Genomic DNA, 17,003 nt, shown 5'->3' on the forward strand with positions numbered 1-17,003 from the left:
TGGAGGGTATAAAAAAGGTAAACATAAAAGAAGGTTCCATACTCTTGCAACAAACAGGCGCGAGGTAGTTTAGAATGGAATTAACTTATATATCGATCGTTTTCGTCAAATTTGATAGTCGAATTCGACTATGAGATACCCAAAAATGTAAACGAATTTTCGTCTTCGTCAACCATAATACCATTTTATAAAAATGTCGAGCCAGATGCACCTTCCCTCAAAATGTTAGGTGGATTCAATTGCTTATAATGAAGTAGTTAGTTTTTTTTGTTTATTCTGGGGCCGAATTATGGCATATGGAGTACGCTTTTGTATCGAATGTGATTTCGTCACCCATCGAATGGATGTATTACCACACTCGAAAGATGTCTTATAGATGGAGTATTGATCTCTACCGATATGGAGTATTAATCTAATAAAAGGAGCATTTTTCATCCGATTTGGATGAAATTTGAAACAGTGAGCTTTGATATTCAACTAAAAGTTTTATAAAGGTACCAAAACGCACTGTTTAAAATTTCATCAAAATCGGAATAAAAATGTCCTTTTATGAGCTCAATACTCCATATCGGGAGATCGGTCTATATGGCAGCTATATCCAAATATGGTCCGATCTGGACGATATTCAACAAAAAGGTTTAGAGGGGTACCAAAACGCACTGTTTCAAATTTCATCCAATCGGATGAAAAATGTTCCTTTTATAGGCTCAATACTCTATATGGGGAGATCGGTCTATATGCCAGCTATATCCAAATATGGTCTGAACTTGACGATATTCAACAAAAAGGTTAAGAGGGCCATCGGAACTCGCTGTGCCAAATTTCATACAAATCGGATGAGAAATGCTCCTCTTATAGGCTCATTACACTATATCGCGAGATTGTTCTATTTATATGGCAGCTATATACAAATATGGTCTGATATTGACCACATTTAACAGGGATGGGTAGGGGTCTACCAGAACACACTGTCGAATTCGGGTAATAAATGGATCTTTTATGGCCTCATTACCATATATCGGACGGTCGGTCTAAGGGCAGTTATATTCAAATATAGTGCGATCTGAACCACACTTCACAGAAATGGTTCTACCAGAATTCACTACCAAATTCCATCGAAATCGGATGAAAAATGACAAATTTATTGCCTCAAGACTTTTAAGTCTAGAGATCGGTCTATATATAACTACAATCCGATTTTATGAAATCAGAAGATTAGGTTTATACACAGAGAATCATCAAAAATTATTTGGAAAATATTTTGATGTCCAAGATATCGACAAAACTATATATACCCAAAAAAGGTATTTATTGAGTATTTACGCAATAAATACCCAAGCGTTGGGTATTTACCCGGTAGAAACCCATCTCTACCGATGGAGTCTTTCATCGACAAGGGCTGCCGCCTCAGTGTACACCACACTGCTACAACATCAGTTGTGTTCAAGTCAATTCTCAAAATTTTATAAAAATAAATTATTTAATTAAAGCTACAATATTTTGAATTATTTCATTGGATAAATTTTTTCCAAAATTCACTGTTCAAAATAAAAGGAGTATTGATACATAGCTCCATACGTTTAAAGCAAATAGCCCAAAAGTTGAAAATTAGTTAATAAAAACTTAAATTATTCCTGACCCTAGAGAAAAAATCTGTTTTTTTGATGCCATGAAGCGGAAATAACATCTGTTTTTAGAAACTTATCAAAGATTTTAGAAATTTCTCAAGATATACAAACTGCTTGTCCTTCTTTTCTATTAAACCCACAATTTAGGTTCAAACACGTGCCAACAACTGACATTTTTTACTTGCGGTATGATGATAAGGAAAATTTTTATAAGTATATTTTACAAACTTTTTCAACACAATTGAGCGCAATTTCCAAATAGTTTTCTATTTATGAAGGAGCACAAAGTGGGTTTGATAAAAATGCTGCATTCGACATGCCAACTTGCATGAATCGAAACTGGGCGACTTTTACGATATTAGGAAGACCAAGCAGTTTGTATGTCTTGTAAAATTCCTAAAATCTTTGAATTGTATCGAAAGTGGACATCGCCTCGAATAACAGAACATAGGTAAAAAAAAGTAAGAGCGTGCTATGTTCGGCCGGGCCGAATCTTATATACCCTCCACCATGAATCGCATTTGTCGAGTTCTTTGCGCGGTATCCCTTTTTAGGGAAACACAAAGAATAATGAATAAGAACTGTTATGGTATTGGAAGTCATTGTGTAATATTTAAGTCCATTCGAAAAGGAATTGCGCCTTGCAGGGGCTCAAGAAGCAAAATCGGGAGATCGAATTATATGGCAGTTATATCAGGTTATGTAACGATTTGCACCATACTTAGCACAGTTGTTGGAAGTCATAACAAATTACCTCAATCTAAATTTCAGCCAAATTGTATGAGACTTGCGCTCTCTAGCGGCTCAAGAAGTCAAGACCCAAGCTATAACAAAACATTGCCCATTTACTTCATCGAAAGTTAGCGTTCTTTCGACAGACGGACGGACATAGCTAGATCGACTTAAAATGTCTTGAGGATCAAGAATATATATATATTATAGGGTCTTAAAGGCATATTTCGAGGTCTTACAAACAGAATGACGAAATTAGTATACCCCCATCCTATGGTGGAGGGTATACAAAAATGTGCAGATTTCAAAAACGATGTGGAAATGAAAATTATCAGAGGTAAGAACATGGGCGAATAGGATGAATTGTTTTTAATTTATCTTTTTAACTCCTTAATGTACACATTTTCAATAGAATTGAACAGTTGTTTATGTGAAAATACGAACAAAGCACCAAACCTTTGGCTCTCATTCATAATCGACACAATAATATTTATATTAGTGACAATGCCAGCTGAACCAAACCAAACGAGGTTTTAGACAAGGAGACAGCCTATCGTGTGATCTCTTTAATATCCTGCTGGAGAAGATTATACGAGATGCAGATGTGAATAGATATGGCACACTAATCACAAGAGAACATATGATACTCACCTATGACGACGACATCGATATCATAGGTCGGTCACCGGAAGTAGTAACTGCAGCCTTTGAAAGAATCGAGAGACAATGAAAATGGGTCTGGCAGTAAATGGAGATAAGACGAAATGGATGGTTTGAACTCCCAAAAAAACTTGCACAACCGAGCAGATAAAAAAAATGGAGAAAGTTGGGAACCACAACTTTGAGACAATCAGTAACTTTATTGACCTCGGCATCGCCGTAACTGAAACGAATGACACCAGTTTTGAGATTAAGCGAAGAATAATACTGGCAAACAGATGCTACTTTGGACTAAGTAAGCAGTTTAGAAACAAGGCCACCTCTCGACAGACGAAGATTACACTATACAATACACTTATACTACCCGTGCTGTTTTATGGTTCTGAAGCATGGGTACTTGTGAAAGCAGATGAGTCAGTGCTTGGAGTATTTGAGAGAAAGATTCTTCGTAAAATATATGGACCAGTTTGTGTTAACGGAAAATATAGGCGGCGTATAAACCACGAGCTGTATGACGACGATAGCATAGTTACACGCATCAAAATACAATACAACGGCTGCGTTGGCTTGGTCATGTTGTCAGAATGGATGAAGAAGCTCCAGCAAAGAAGTCTTTTGAAGTTAAACACGATGGTACACGCAAACCGGGAAGACCAAAAGCCCGATGGCAAGATCAAGTTGTGGGAGACACCTCGAAACTTGGTGTCAGAGATTTTAGAATGAGCGCAGAAGAGCGAGGCGTTTGGAACGCTATTCTACGTTCAGCTAGTGGAACAAATAATCTGTTATAGCCTTTGGAGGTAAAAGTAAGACATTGCCAGCTGGCAACTCAACTGTTGTTTCGTTGCATTACACTAGTCTCACCTTGTTCCTGCTTTCTAATTTTATACGGCTCTTTTTTTTAATGAAATACATACCTACCAGTAGTTATTTACATTGCTCCAACATTTTTGTGGAAATGAAATCAAAACTCATTTTCCCCTTGCAAGGCATCGTTTTATTATTTGGTGCTCACTTTAAGTGGCCTTATTGTGACAATAGTTGTTTGTGGTGTTGGGGGGAGTTGGCTCTCATAATAAACAAAAAAAAACTTAAATTTTTAACAAACTCCTTGTGAACCTTATGAGGTAGTAGTAAATATACAGTTATAGATGTTTGAATAGGGGAATGAAGAGCCAACCAAATGTTAGATGCTATCTATAAAAATTATGATGGGCAAAGATTTTATACGGATAACAATGATATTTGCGAAATAATCAATGCAAATAAAAATATGGATATATGGATTCTTAACAAACATCAGTGATTTGCAACTAGCTCTGGAACAATAATGAAAAGATGTGCAGCAACAAAAAAAAATATATGTATATAAACATTTTTTTTTACTTTACTATGAAATTACAAAACTCAATTACAAAATATAAAATTGCTAAGGGATATAAGTATTCATTGACATAATTCATTGAGAGGCGAAAAGATATTTGCTGCACGTCTTTTTTCCATAGTTTATTTAATTTAGAACCTTCACAGAAGGCACACATACAAAAAAAAAGAAGAAAAGATTATACTGTTGATTTGTGTAAGTACTGCTCTATGTTTACCAAACGGACATCGAATAACTTCTTCATATTCGATATGTGCGGACAACAAAGCAGTACTTACATTTTACAATGATATTTGTTTTTTTTTTTATCTCAATAATAAGTTTGACTTACAAAACAGATAGTTTTTTTTTCAATATAATTGGATATGTATACATTTTTTTTATTCATCTTCAATATGGTAACTTGAAATTGTTGGTATTTGGTAGAAATCATGCCCATTTCTTTTATTGAAGATGAATTTACAATAATCGCTTCAAGTCAATTCCTTAAAAATATATTTTAATTCTGTTTATATTCTATATAGAAATAGTTTTTTTTTACATTTTTGTACGCAGATATATTATATATTACTTTTTTTTAGTTTATGGCAGGATTTTATAATTTTTTTGTTCATTTTCGTTACTTATATACCAATAGGAAATTATAATAATAATGGCGTTTCGGTAATATGTAATTTTTGTTTTAATTATTCAGCTTAGTTTTTTTACTCATCTTATTTGATTCTGTAAAGAATATGTATATGTATATCATGAAATTGTAATTGAATAATTGAAATATAATTTCATAAATTACTTCAAAAGGTGTGCGCATGTATAAACAATAAGAAATATGTCTTGGAGCAAAGTCAAAGTTGGGTAAAGAAAAAGCAACTATTCTTACTAATTGTAGAAAGTGGGACATTGATCGGAAACTTAATCTGTCTAAAATTCATTCAAGAAAACTATAACCAGAGTGTGTGCCATGTTTATGGATACCATGAGAAATGGCAAGTTTCTAACTTCTTCTAGTTTAAACGCATTAATAATTAATACATGTTGGATTTTTATTTCTTCAGGTCATTAAGCCTCATTCTAAAGCGATAATTGTCCTAAATAAGTTTCTTAAGCATTAACGATAGTATAAAATAGTAATGGAAATGTTCACAAAGACATTTTAAAAATAATGCGAATGAATGTTCTAAAATTTTGTACATATCATTGCCAGTGTTGCCACTCAAGAAAATTATTTTCTACCAAAAGTTAAGAAAAATCCTACCAAATCTGTTAAAAACCTACCAAATGTTCTACAAGTCAAAAATGCTTTATATGATTTTATACCCATCACCGAAAAGTTTGCATTCTGCCTTTCTATTTGCAACCCATCAAAGTACACATTTTCAAAGCTACAAAGTACAAGATTGTCCTCATATAGACGATCTAGGCATGTCCGTCCGTTGTTGTTGTAGCAATTTGTTGTGTTCTTTCTTTCGCCTGCTTGGTTCTTTTGAGTGTCAAAATCCAGAAACTCTGCGACTAAGATGGGGTGCGTCCAGAGGATTTTGGTTCTGGCTGGGCAGTTAAACAGGTGACGTCACAATCGGGACATACATCTTGCACTTCGGCATAAATCCTTGCTTTGTAGGAATTGAGGCGGCTGCATCTAATTGCAGATTTTGCCCTTCAACATTCCACTAAGGAACAGGGGCAAACTGTTCACATATCAATGAGTGTAGTCCGATTTAAGTTTTAAGCTCAATGATAAGGGTCCTCCTTTTTATAGCCGAGTCGGAACGGCGCACAGTGTTGCCCCGGTGGACAAAAATGCAAAAATCGGAAATGAAAATTTTTATGAAATCTTTTACTAATCTTTTAGAAAACACTTCAAATATGAAGAATTTAAAAAAAAATAATTATATTTGAAGTTCCTCGTCATCTAATGGGCGTTTTCGTACGAAGGTTTTTTAACAAATGGATGATGCATATTTTTTCCCAAAAATTAAAATTTCTGTTTATGTAAACAAAATTGATTTTTTATTTATTGGGGTACCAAAATAGAATAAGATCTTAAAGAGGACATAATTGACAGCACATTTGTCAACGTAAGGTGTCACTGACATGAACATATGGTTAGTACCGTTACTTTTAAATAAGAGGCAAAAATAAAGCAATTACTGTCAAAAGTGAAATTTTCAGCAGAGTGGATCTAAAAAAGTCCAACTGGAACCACGCTAACTCTTTTTCAGCGTTCTTCAGTGAAGTGTCCTGAATCAAAAAGGCTAAATTTCAGCTGCACCAACTTGCACCATTTGCGTATATAGTGTTATATTATATTAAAGCTAAAATGAAAGTGCGTGAGTTGTATAATATTTGGTTGTCTGTTAAAGCAGTAAACCCAACGCATGTAAACAAAGTAATAATAAACAAAATCGAAAGCAATGGCAACAAGTTACTGAATGAACAAGACAAAGAAAAAATAAAATCAACTTTAAAGAAGTTCAACAAAAAATGGGTTAAATGTTCCCGTATGAAACTAAGGTTTGAATCATCCAATAATATTTGGCTGGATACCGACATGCGTCTGGGCGTAAATGATTTCTTTGAGGTAATTAAAACATTTTTTTTAAAGCTTATCACCACTATGACCAAAAATATTTAAAATTAGGAACCAAGTACTAGTGGCAGTAGAGGAAGACCACGAAAGTCCTTTGAAGAATCGTGCAATAGAACAAAGAGAAGGCGAGTGGATGAGTTAGTTACATCGAATTCATCAGAATTAATTAAAAAAGCTGCGGAAAAGCTAACTATCCTGAGTAATCAAAGCACCATATCAGTTAAAGAGACTTTGGGCTTGTACGTTGATATGGATTTGTCCTATAGAACATACAATATGATGAGAAATTTAGTAAATTCATTTCATAAGGATTGTTTCCCATCGTATAAGGCTTTATTCAAATCTAAACAAGAACTTATACCACATGATATCGAGGTAACAGAGAGCTCTGCAGAAATTCCATTGCAGTCTCTATTAAATCAAACCGCAAAAAGCTTGATGGACTCCCATAACTTGTGCCCCAAAAAAGATATTACATTAGAATGTAAATGGGGGTTCGATGGAAGTTCGAACCACAGCGTATATAAACAAAAATTTTCGAACCCAAGAATTAATGATGAGTTTATATTTGTGGCATCTCTGGTACCATTGCGATTTTTTGATCCTAAAACCTCCACAACATTATGGGAAAACGATCGCCATTCCTCACCCAGATATTGTCGACCAATAAAATTCATGTTTATGAAAGAAAACCCTGATTTGGTGAGAGATGTGGAACGGAATATTTCACTTCAAATCGAAAGCTTGAACAGCTTTCACCATGAAGAAAAAAACGTAAATGTTAGTTTTTCTATGAAGCTAACTATGATAGATGGCGCTGTCTTAAATGTTCTTACGAATAATAAAAGCAGTTCAAATTGTTGTATTTGTGGGGCGAAGCCTACCGAAATGAACTCAACTGCAGTGTCTGAACGCGATGTAAATGAAGAGCATTATAAATATGGACTCTCGACGCTGCATGCTAGAATTAAGTTTTTTGAATGTATACTCCATATTGCGTATAAGTTAAAAGTGAGAAAATGGAGGGTTTCAAAAGAACAGGAGAAACAAGTAGTTTCTGAAACTAAGTCACAGATTCAAAAAAAAATTAAAGAACAATTAGGATTAATAGTAGATAAAGTTAAAAATGGTTATGGCACAACAAACGATGGAAATAGCGCCAGAACATTTTTCTCAAATATTGAAATTGCATCGAAAATAACTGGAGTTGATAACAATTTAATACGAAACTTTTCAATAATACTGCGAACTATTTCAAGTGGATCAAAAATAAATATAGAAAATTTCGATACGCTCTTGAAGGAAACAAGGGATTTGTATTTAAGCAAGTATGCTTGGTATTTCATGCCAGCTACGGTGCACAAAGTACTTGTCCATGGAATAGGATTCATAAAATATTTCTCAATTCCTATTGGAATTTTGTCAGAGGAGGCAATGGAGTCATGCCATAAAATAATCAGAAAGGCAAGACTAGAGCATACACGAAAGTGCGACAGAGAAAAAACTAATAAAGATTTGTTTGTATATATGATTTTACACTCAGAGCCATCCATTAGTGTTTTAAGTCAAAAGAATAGAAATATCTCCGAAAACTTAAATGATATTCAATATTATATTGAGCAAGATTGAAAACCATACAAAGAAATGTTGATACCTTTTTTGAAGTGTTATTATGTTTTATGTTGTTTTATAAGAAATATGAAATAAAAAATTAAATAAAATAAATTTGAAAAAAATTTCGCTTTACATTGGTTCAAGAAGTCAAATCGGGAGATCGGATTATATGGGAGCTATATCAGGACATAGTCCGATTTGAACCATACTTACCATGGATGTTGAAAGTCATAACAGTAGCCTTTGTGCAAAATTTCAGCGAAATCGGATAACAACTGCGACCTCCAGGAGCTCAAGAAGTCAAATCGGGAGATCGGTTTATATGGGAGCTATATCAGGATATAGCCCGATTTGGTCCATACTTAATGTTTTTCTTAATTTAAGTCAAATATACATGTATTTAAAATTTTAGAGCTCTATCTTAACTCTAACTATTTTTGTCCAACGAATGTATGAAGAGGCAACACTGTGCGGCGTACCGCAGTGCGACGCCTCTGTGGAGAGAAGTTTTACATGGCATAGTACCTCACAACTGTTACCAACATTAGGAGGGGAAAACCACCGCTGAAAAATTTTTTCTGATGGTCTCGCCAGGATTCGAACCCAGGCATTTAGCGTCATAGGCGGACAAGCTAACCTCTGCGCTACGGTGGCGGCTGCATCGGACGGAATGTAATTGAGCCAGAACAAATCCGGTTTGCCGGGGTTAGGTCAATTTCTTCAGTTGCAATGGGAGGCGGTCGTTCTCCAAGGACTACATTCAGCCGGTAGCTATTTAGTCTAGACCCGTTTGATATGCTGCTTGATATAGAGATTCTCTCTTGTAGAGCTGAACCTCACGCTCTAGATCATGCGGATCTACCTTAAGGCTTCTGGGCGGTGGATTTAGATCCACAAGACGATGATTTAAACGGTGTCTGCGATAACAGCCCCCAAAGGGATTGCTTGGACAGCATCTCCCGTTTTAAGTGTTGAGCCAAAAAATGCGAGAAATTTTCGCCGTTACAGTGAGTTGCTTGGACCCCCTATTGCAGTGTGTCACCATCACGTTATGTTGCCATACATTTTGCTTGATTTAAGAACTCAATTTTAGGTTAAGATTTTGTATATAAATAGTTGTTTAGAAAATAAAAGGGACAAAACTCTACATCGCTCTACATTTTCTTTACAAGGTGATCCTGCCCAACTGGCTTTCCGGCAGCAAGACTTGCCTTTAAAATTAGCAAAAGCGGGCTTGAAATTGTCCTCAGAAGATATCAGCTGTCCTCAGAAGATAACAGCCGAACAGTCCAACCCACGCCGAGGGTTGTGGATAATGAAGGGACACCACGAGACCCAAACCATTGACAATCGAACAATATCGGAAAAAGCAGCAGCGGAAAGTGGCTGAACCGGACGTAAAGTTGTCAAGCATGAAGAAAACACGCAGAAGAGGTGGTTACTGCTGGAGGCTAAAGAGAGAGCGTTCGATCCTCCTCAGAATGGTAAATTCAGATCCCCCACCGTCTTGGGATAGAGCATCGAAGCTCTGGGAGAGGATCAGTGAATTAGAATTTTTACTGAATTCAGTTCTGGAGTGTAAAACGAATAAAACGTTGCACACACAACAGACCATCGCTTTTACAAAGGCTTGCAAGGTTTCATCCTTTACTACAAAAGCGGAATAACTTAAGCAAACACAAATTTGGTGTTAAGCCATTATCTGAAGTCAGAATTTCTACAAAAATCACTGCGTATTTAGAATTTTTGATGCAGCATTAAGCATAAACGTAGCTAACTTCTACATCCTGAAAAAGGGATGTGAACATTTTTCTACCTTATGAAGAGAAAAAATTCCCATTAAGGAGATACAAGCATTTTAAGTTAACTGAGAAATTAATGAAAAAGTGGAACAACTTTTTAAAAGAAGCAAAAGTGTGTACGTTTAGGATGCAACCTCAATCCTAATTTGTATACATAAACCACAGGACCAGATTATAAGTGGACTTATGCTTCATAATAAGAAGCAAACTTTTACACTCTACAAAGAATGTAAACAGACTCTCCTATGCAACATAAGAGAAAATTCCTATTAAGGAGATACAAGCATTTTAAGTTATTTAAAAAACAGATTGATGAAATGGAATAACTTTTTAAAGCAAACACAAATTGGGCTTCAAAACCCATTATTTATCATACGAATTTCCATACCAATCACTGCAAATGTGGTCATTGGCACATAAGTGACGCACTCCACCACTAGCACAATGCATAAATCCACACTCCCACGCACACAATGGTAGATACGTAAGGCATCGATGAAAACAGTGCATATTAAGATTCAAATTCAGAGTAATTTGTTAAAATTTTTAATAAACATATTTTCCAATTTTAATATTTGCAGAAGTGACGCTGAATAAATAAACATTAACGTCTTTCAATTGCTCGTAGAGGGCCTATGTTAGACTTATTTTGTCAGTTGTCAGAAGACTGAGGATGTGATGATCTGTCCTCAAGTTCATCCCATATACAACACGCGAAATACGCAAAGTTGCAAAGTGCAATTGTTTTTGAAGACAAGACGAATGCCACCTAGTTGCAAGGTTGAGATCAAGGCTTGGGCAAACTATTGGAAAAAAAGCTCGAGCTCCAAATGCTTGGATATTTTCAATTTCAACACAAATGGGGGCTGAATCTGTTTGCGACAATAAAAGGCGTGCTGTTACTATAGAAGGTCAAGGACTGATAAAATTACGACCGAATTGTCATCTCGAAACTGAAGAAACAACTTTATGGGCGGACGACAGGTATAGCAGCGATGGCGATTTTATGATCCCAAGCATCAATTTGACGTCATTTTTATCTCCATTGTCACATTTGAAGTTGGATAATGAGATTGAAATTTATAGGCCCTCAGACATCCCTAAGGCAACTTCAATTCTTGGTTGGCCCACACATTGAAATATTCATTATCTGGAACATTATGGCTTATGGCAAAGCACATGCATCATTGTAATCATTATCGCCGTGATATGGATTTTGAAGAAGGTGCGCAAGATGTCATTAAGATTGTATAGTTTGTAGGACTCTAAGTATATATTAGGTGTTAAGATAGTTTTTGTAAGAAATAAAGGAGAGTTCGGTTCTAGACACCATTCAATACAGTCGTTCATTTTATTTCTCGGGCTAACAAAAATAATCTTTTTATATCCACACCACATAAAAACAAAAATTCCCATTAAGGAGATACAAGCATTTTAAGTTATCTAAATATTGATTGATAAAGTGGAACAACTATTTAAAGCAAATACAAAACCATTATCTAAATTCGGAGTTTCTATTTATCTACAATTTCTGGTAAAGCATGGTAGTTAACATTTGCAAAAAGGGATTTTGAAAATATTGTAGTGTGTTTGATTTATCTTTCTTTTGCTTACAGTAATGCATACAAACCCATGCACTTATGGCATATTTGTGGAATGGTGGCATTTAAAGAAATAAAATTGAAACACTTTGGTAATATGAAACCAAGGGCATGTGCTTAAAATGTAAACAAAAGAAAGATGAGAACACATTGCAGTTTTCGACTGACCAAAACACTTGCAATATGAAAAATTTGACTAATATGTTTTTGGATAACACAGTAATGTTTGATATGCCCAGCTGTAGTTAGTTCTAAAATATTCTTGTCTTAATAGTTACCACGTAGCGCTTGGTGATGTTTGGCCGAATGGTGTGTTTACATTAGAAGACAAAACTATCTTTAAGTACATTTTAAGTTCATCAGGCATTTAGTATTAGAGTTCAGATGCATTTATTAATAAAATCAGTTCTCTATTATATTTCGTAAGATAAACACCTCGTTTTATTTTCGCCCCGGTATAATCACATTCTTTTTTTTATCAAAGGGGTTGAATACCTATTCAAAAGTTTTGACGTTAAAATCAGGTAAATTATGGAAATTTTGTACATGATGCGTAACCATTGTAACGCAAAACAAGCTTCTACATCCCTACAAAAAGGTGCGAACATATCATCTACTCCTTATAGAGAAATTTCCCATTAAGGATCTACAAGCATTTAAGTTATTTGAAGAAAAAATCAATATAGTGGTGTAGTGTACCCACTTTTACTCTTTACTGTTTATACCTTCAACATTCTTCATTCTTGCTGTTCAACTCAAGTCAGCATAATATGTTTTTTTTACTTGTTTTGTAGTTCAACAAACTGACTTGAGTCAACGTACATTGACTTCAGCGTAACTTTGACATGGAGACTGCCATAAACCAATTGAAATGCAAGTCTGACCACCTAACGTAACAGCAGTTTTGCAGCCCATGAATCAAAATCCCATAAATTATTATGCAAAATTGTCGCACAAGAAAATGTTCCAATTGAAAATATTTTGGAGGCACATTCGATTCGTGTTGCTATTTTGCTTCTCAAATCAGCATAGGATGAATCGCCCCACAAACTGTTCTTATAAAAGCATGGAATAAAATAAAAAAGTGAGATGATGTTCAGTGCGATAGTGAAGATAACACTGTCAGCAGAATGGGTTAAATGAAGTATTGCTTACGACGATGCACATCGAGAAGTTCAATTGTTGATGCCGAAGCTGGATGATAATGTCAACACTAGCATTGAAGACATTGAAAATTGAAACGAGGATCAAATTATGGAAGAAAACGATGATTTCGAAGTGTCTGATTATGATAGCTGTAGTGTGTATATGTGTGAAACAATTGTCTGGCCTTGGTCATGACCATTGCCTGGCTTAGGAAATCTGATTCGTGCATATGGACACCCATCCGCGTTGCCGTGTGTACGTTGCACATGCTGGCTAGGCTTAAGCTAGCTTAGAAACATTTTGTTAAAATAAAGTTTAATTTAAGAACAACAATCAAATGAAGTAGACTTGAATTTTTTCACATAGCGATGACCTAATTGTAGAGCAAGGCATACAACAAGCAAAAGTGGGCTCCACGAAACCAATTGAAAGCATCAACAATTTGATGAAATGGTTTTAAGACAAAAACGATGCACATCACGTGGCAGATCTTGCCAATATCCGCACGAATATGGTCAAAAGAAAAAATAAACAATCAAGCCTCGACTGCTTCTTTAAACCACTCCGCCAAATTAGTACCCTGTGAACTTTAAAACAGCCGGTACAAAATAAACCTAATTTTTTTTTGTAATATTAATAAATCCTAAATTTAATAAATTAATAAATTTAGTGTGTTTTTTTCGAAAAATCTATGTTTCGTATTAAATTTTTGTTTATTTAGTGTAGTAGAATGGGAGGTTGACGACACTGGTGATGACAGGGATGTTGGTTATTTTGTAGATAAGATCATATTTGTAAGAGTATTGGAGTGTATATATGAGATGGTAATTTAGATAAGTTCACATGTATGTATGTAAGTATGGGTGGTGAGCGTACGGGATGAGAGAGAGGACAGTTTGCGTGTGGCGTACGTGACTAAAGTAAGGTAACGGGTTGATGTTGATGGATTGTGCGTATGTGTATGTATATAAGATGATCTGTAAATATGTATTAGTAGCTTTAGTTCTGTAATTTTGGTAAGCTGATGCAATAAAGGAGACAACGCAGGCATTCCTGTGCAAACCGTAAAAAAGTCTACATTAGAAAAGTTAATGTTTCGAAAAAGTTAATTACCCTTGGGACTTTTTCGAGGTTCTACTGTACATTTTTCAAAAACAAAAAAAAGGGTATTAAGGAGATACAGCCATTTTAAGTTAATTTAAGATTAAACATATGTAGTGGAATAAATCTTTTCAAAGTAATATGTAATCCTTTTAAGACCCATTTGTTCTATAACACAACAATTTAAGTTATAGTTACATAATTCACCAGGCAACGTATTATGAAATCCAATTACATGGTTAAATAAGTTTTTGGTTGTAAAAGTAAAAAGAAATAAAAAGAAAAAATCTGTCATCAAATCTCAGTAGTGGAATAATCATTTTTAAACTTAATTTATTTGTAAGGCAACAAATTTAGTATAAAGGCTGCAAGATTTGAAATAAATACCAGACTGATTTCGTCAACCAACATAAACAGTTCCATTCTTTCTTCTCATTGAGCACACAAAGCCGTGCTTGAGAGAACTAAAACCGTATTATGTCGGTAAACCCATACAAGTTTTAGGGACAGACCAATTTACCCTACTATAACGCAGCTTACTTCTACCCGCCGTACAAAAGGAGTGACTTTATGAAGAGAAAAAAAATCCCATTAAGTAGATACAAGCATTTTAAGTTAACCGACAAATTAATAAAACGAGCGGAACAACTTTACTTTTACACTTTACAAAGAATGTGAGCAGTATGCTATATATGCTACAAGTTAACACCCACCGCGATACCATTTCTCCCACACTGTATTTGGTCTGCCCATGATCTGCGTATCAAAGTATGAGCGGAGTGCAAATACCGTTTGGTGAGTTTCAGTTTCACACTGGCTTATTAGAATTGCAGAGTGACTGCTGGGCGATGGTTGAACTGACCATCCAAATAAAGGGTGAGGGGAGTTCAGTTTCGGCAACCGACCAAGAAACATTCTCATAGAGAACGATCGGAGGACGAAACTGGTCTCAGTTTTGTTTGTTTTTTGTTGTTGTTTTTAAAGATTAGGAAATAAGATACATAAAAACAAAATTCCCATTAAGGAGATACAAGCATTTTAAGTTAACTGACAAATTAATAAAAGGAGTGGAACAACTTTTTAAAATAAATACAAGTGTGAAGGATGGATGTTGCTTTAATTGTGGTTTGTATATATAAATCATACGGCCAGATTAAATGTAAGTTTGTGCTTCATAATAGGAAGCAAACTTTTACACTCCGCGCAGAATGTAAAGACTCTTCTATGCTACATAAAAACAAAATTCCCATTAAGGAGTTACAAGCATTTTAAGTTAACTGACAAATTATTAAAAGGAGCGGAATAACTTTTTGAAATAAACAAAAGTGTGAAAGTTTAGGATGTAACTTCAATTATAGTTCGTATATATAAATCATATGGCCAGATAAAAAGTGGACTTATACCTCATAATAGGAAGCAAATTTTTACACTCCGCGCAGAATGTAAAAAGACTCTTCTATGCTACATAAAAACAAAATTCCCATTAAGGAGATACAAGCATTTTAAGTTAACTGACAAATTAATAAAAGAAGCGGAATAACTTTTTGAAATAAACAAAAGAGTGAAGAGTGAAAAGAGTGAATAGGAAGAAAACTTTTACACTCCACAAAGAATGTAAATAGAAAACAAAATTCCCATTAAGGAGATACAAGCATTTTAAGTTAACTGACAAATTAGGCAAAGGAGCGGAATAACTTTTTGAAATAAACAAAAGTGTGAAGGTTTAGGATGTAACTTCAATTATAGTTCGTATATATAAATCATACGGCCACATTAAAAGTGGACTTATGCTTCATAATAGGAAGAAAACTTTTACACTCCACAAAGAATGTAAATAGACTCTTCTATGCTACATAAAAACAAAATTCCCATTAAGGAGATACAAGCATTTTAAGTTAACTGACAAATTAATAAAAGAAGCGGAATAACTTTTTGAAATAAACAAAAGAGTGAAGGTTTAGGATGTAACTTCAATTATAGTTTGTAGTGTATAAAAATCATATGGCCAGATATAAAGTGGAAACTTTTACACTCCACAAAGAATGTAAATAGACTTTTCTATGCTACATAACAACAAAATTCCCATTAAGGAGATACAAGCATTTTAAGTTAACTAACAAATTAGGCAAAGGAGCGGAATAACTTTTTAAAATAAACCAGAGTATGAAGTTTTAGGATGTAACTTCAACTATAGTTCGTATATATAAATCATACGGCCACATTAAAAGTGGACTTATACCTCATAATAGGAAGGAAACTTTTACACTCCACATAGAATGTAAATAGACTCTTCTATGCTAAATAAAAACAAAATTCCCATTAAGGAGATACAAGCATTTTAAGTTAACTGACAAACTATTAAAAGGAGCGGAATAACTTTTTGAAATAAACAAAAGAGTGAAGAGTGAATAGGAAGAAAACTTTTACACTCCACAAAGAATGTAAATAGAAAACAAAATTCCCATTAAGGAGATACAAGCATTTTAAGTTAACTGACAAATTAGGCAAAGGAGCGGAATAACTTTTTGAAATAAACAAAAGTGTGAAGGTTTAGGATGTAACTTCAATTATAGTTCGTATATATAAATCATACGGCCACATTAAAAGTGGACTTATACCTCATAATAGGAAGGAAACTTTTACACACCACAAAGAATGTAAATAGACTCTTCTATGCTACATAAAAACAAAATTCCCATTAAGGAGATACAAGCATTTTAAGTTAACTGACAAATTAATAAAAGA

The 17,003-nt window shown here is 34.5% G+C and overlaps 1 protein-coding gene across 1 annotated transcript in view; it reads right to left on the minus strand.

The window, feature by feature from the left end:
• Positions 1 to 3,994: 3,994 nt before the first annotated feature.
• The window catches only part of LOC106087545 (poly(A) RNA polymerase gld-2 homolog B), a 45,854-nt gene continuing 32,845 nt past the window's right edge, over positions 3,995 to 17,003 (minus strand). The window contains exon 13 of the mRNA XM_059368198.1: positions 3,995 to 5,127. The gene's annotated coding sequence lies outside the window, so the exon portion shown is untranslated. The remainder of the gene's footprint in view (positions 5,128 to 17,003) is intronic.

This window comes from Stomoxys calcitrans, chromosome 4 (assembly GCF_963082655.1).
Source record: "Stomoxys calcitrans chromosome 4, idStoCalc2.1, whole genome shotgun sequence".
Lineage (NCBI taxonomy): Eukaryota > Metazoa > Arthropoda > Insecta > Diptera > Muscidae > Stomoxys > Stomoxys calcitrans.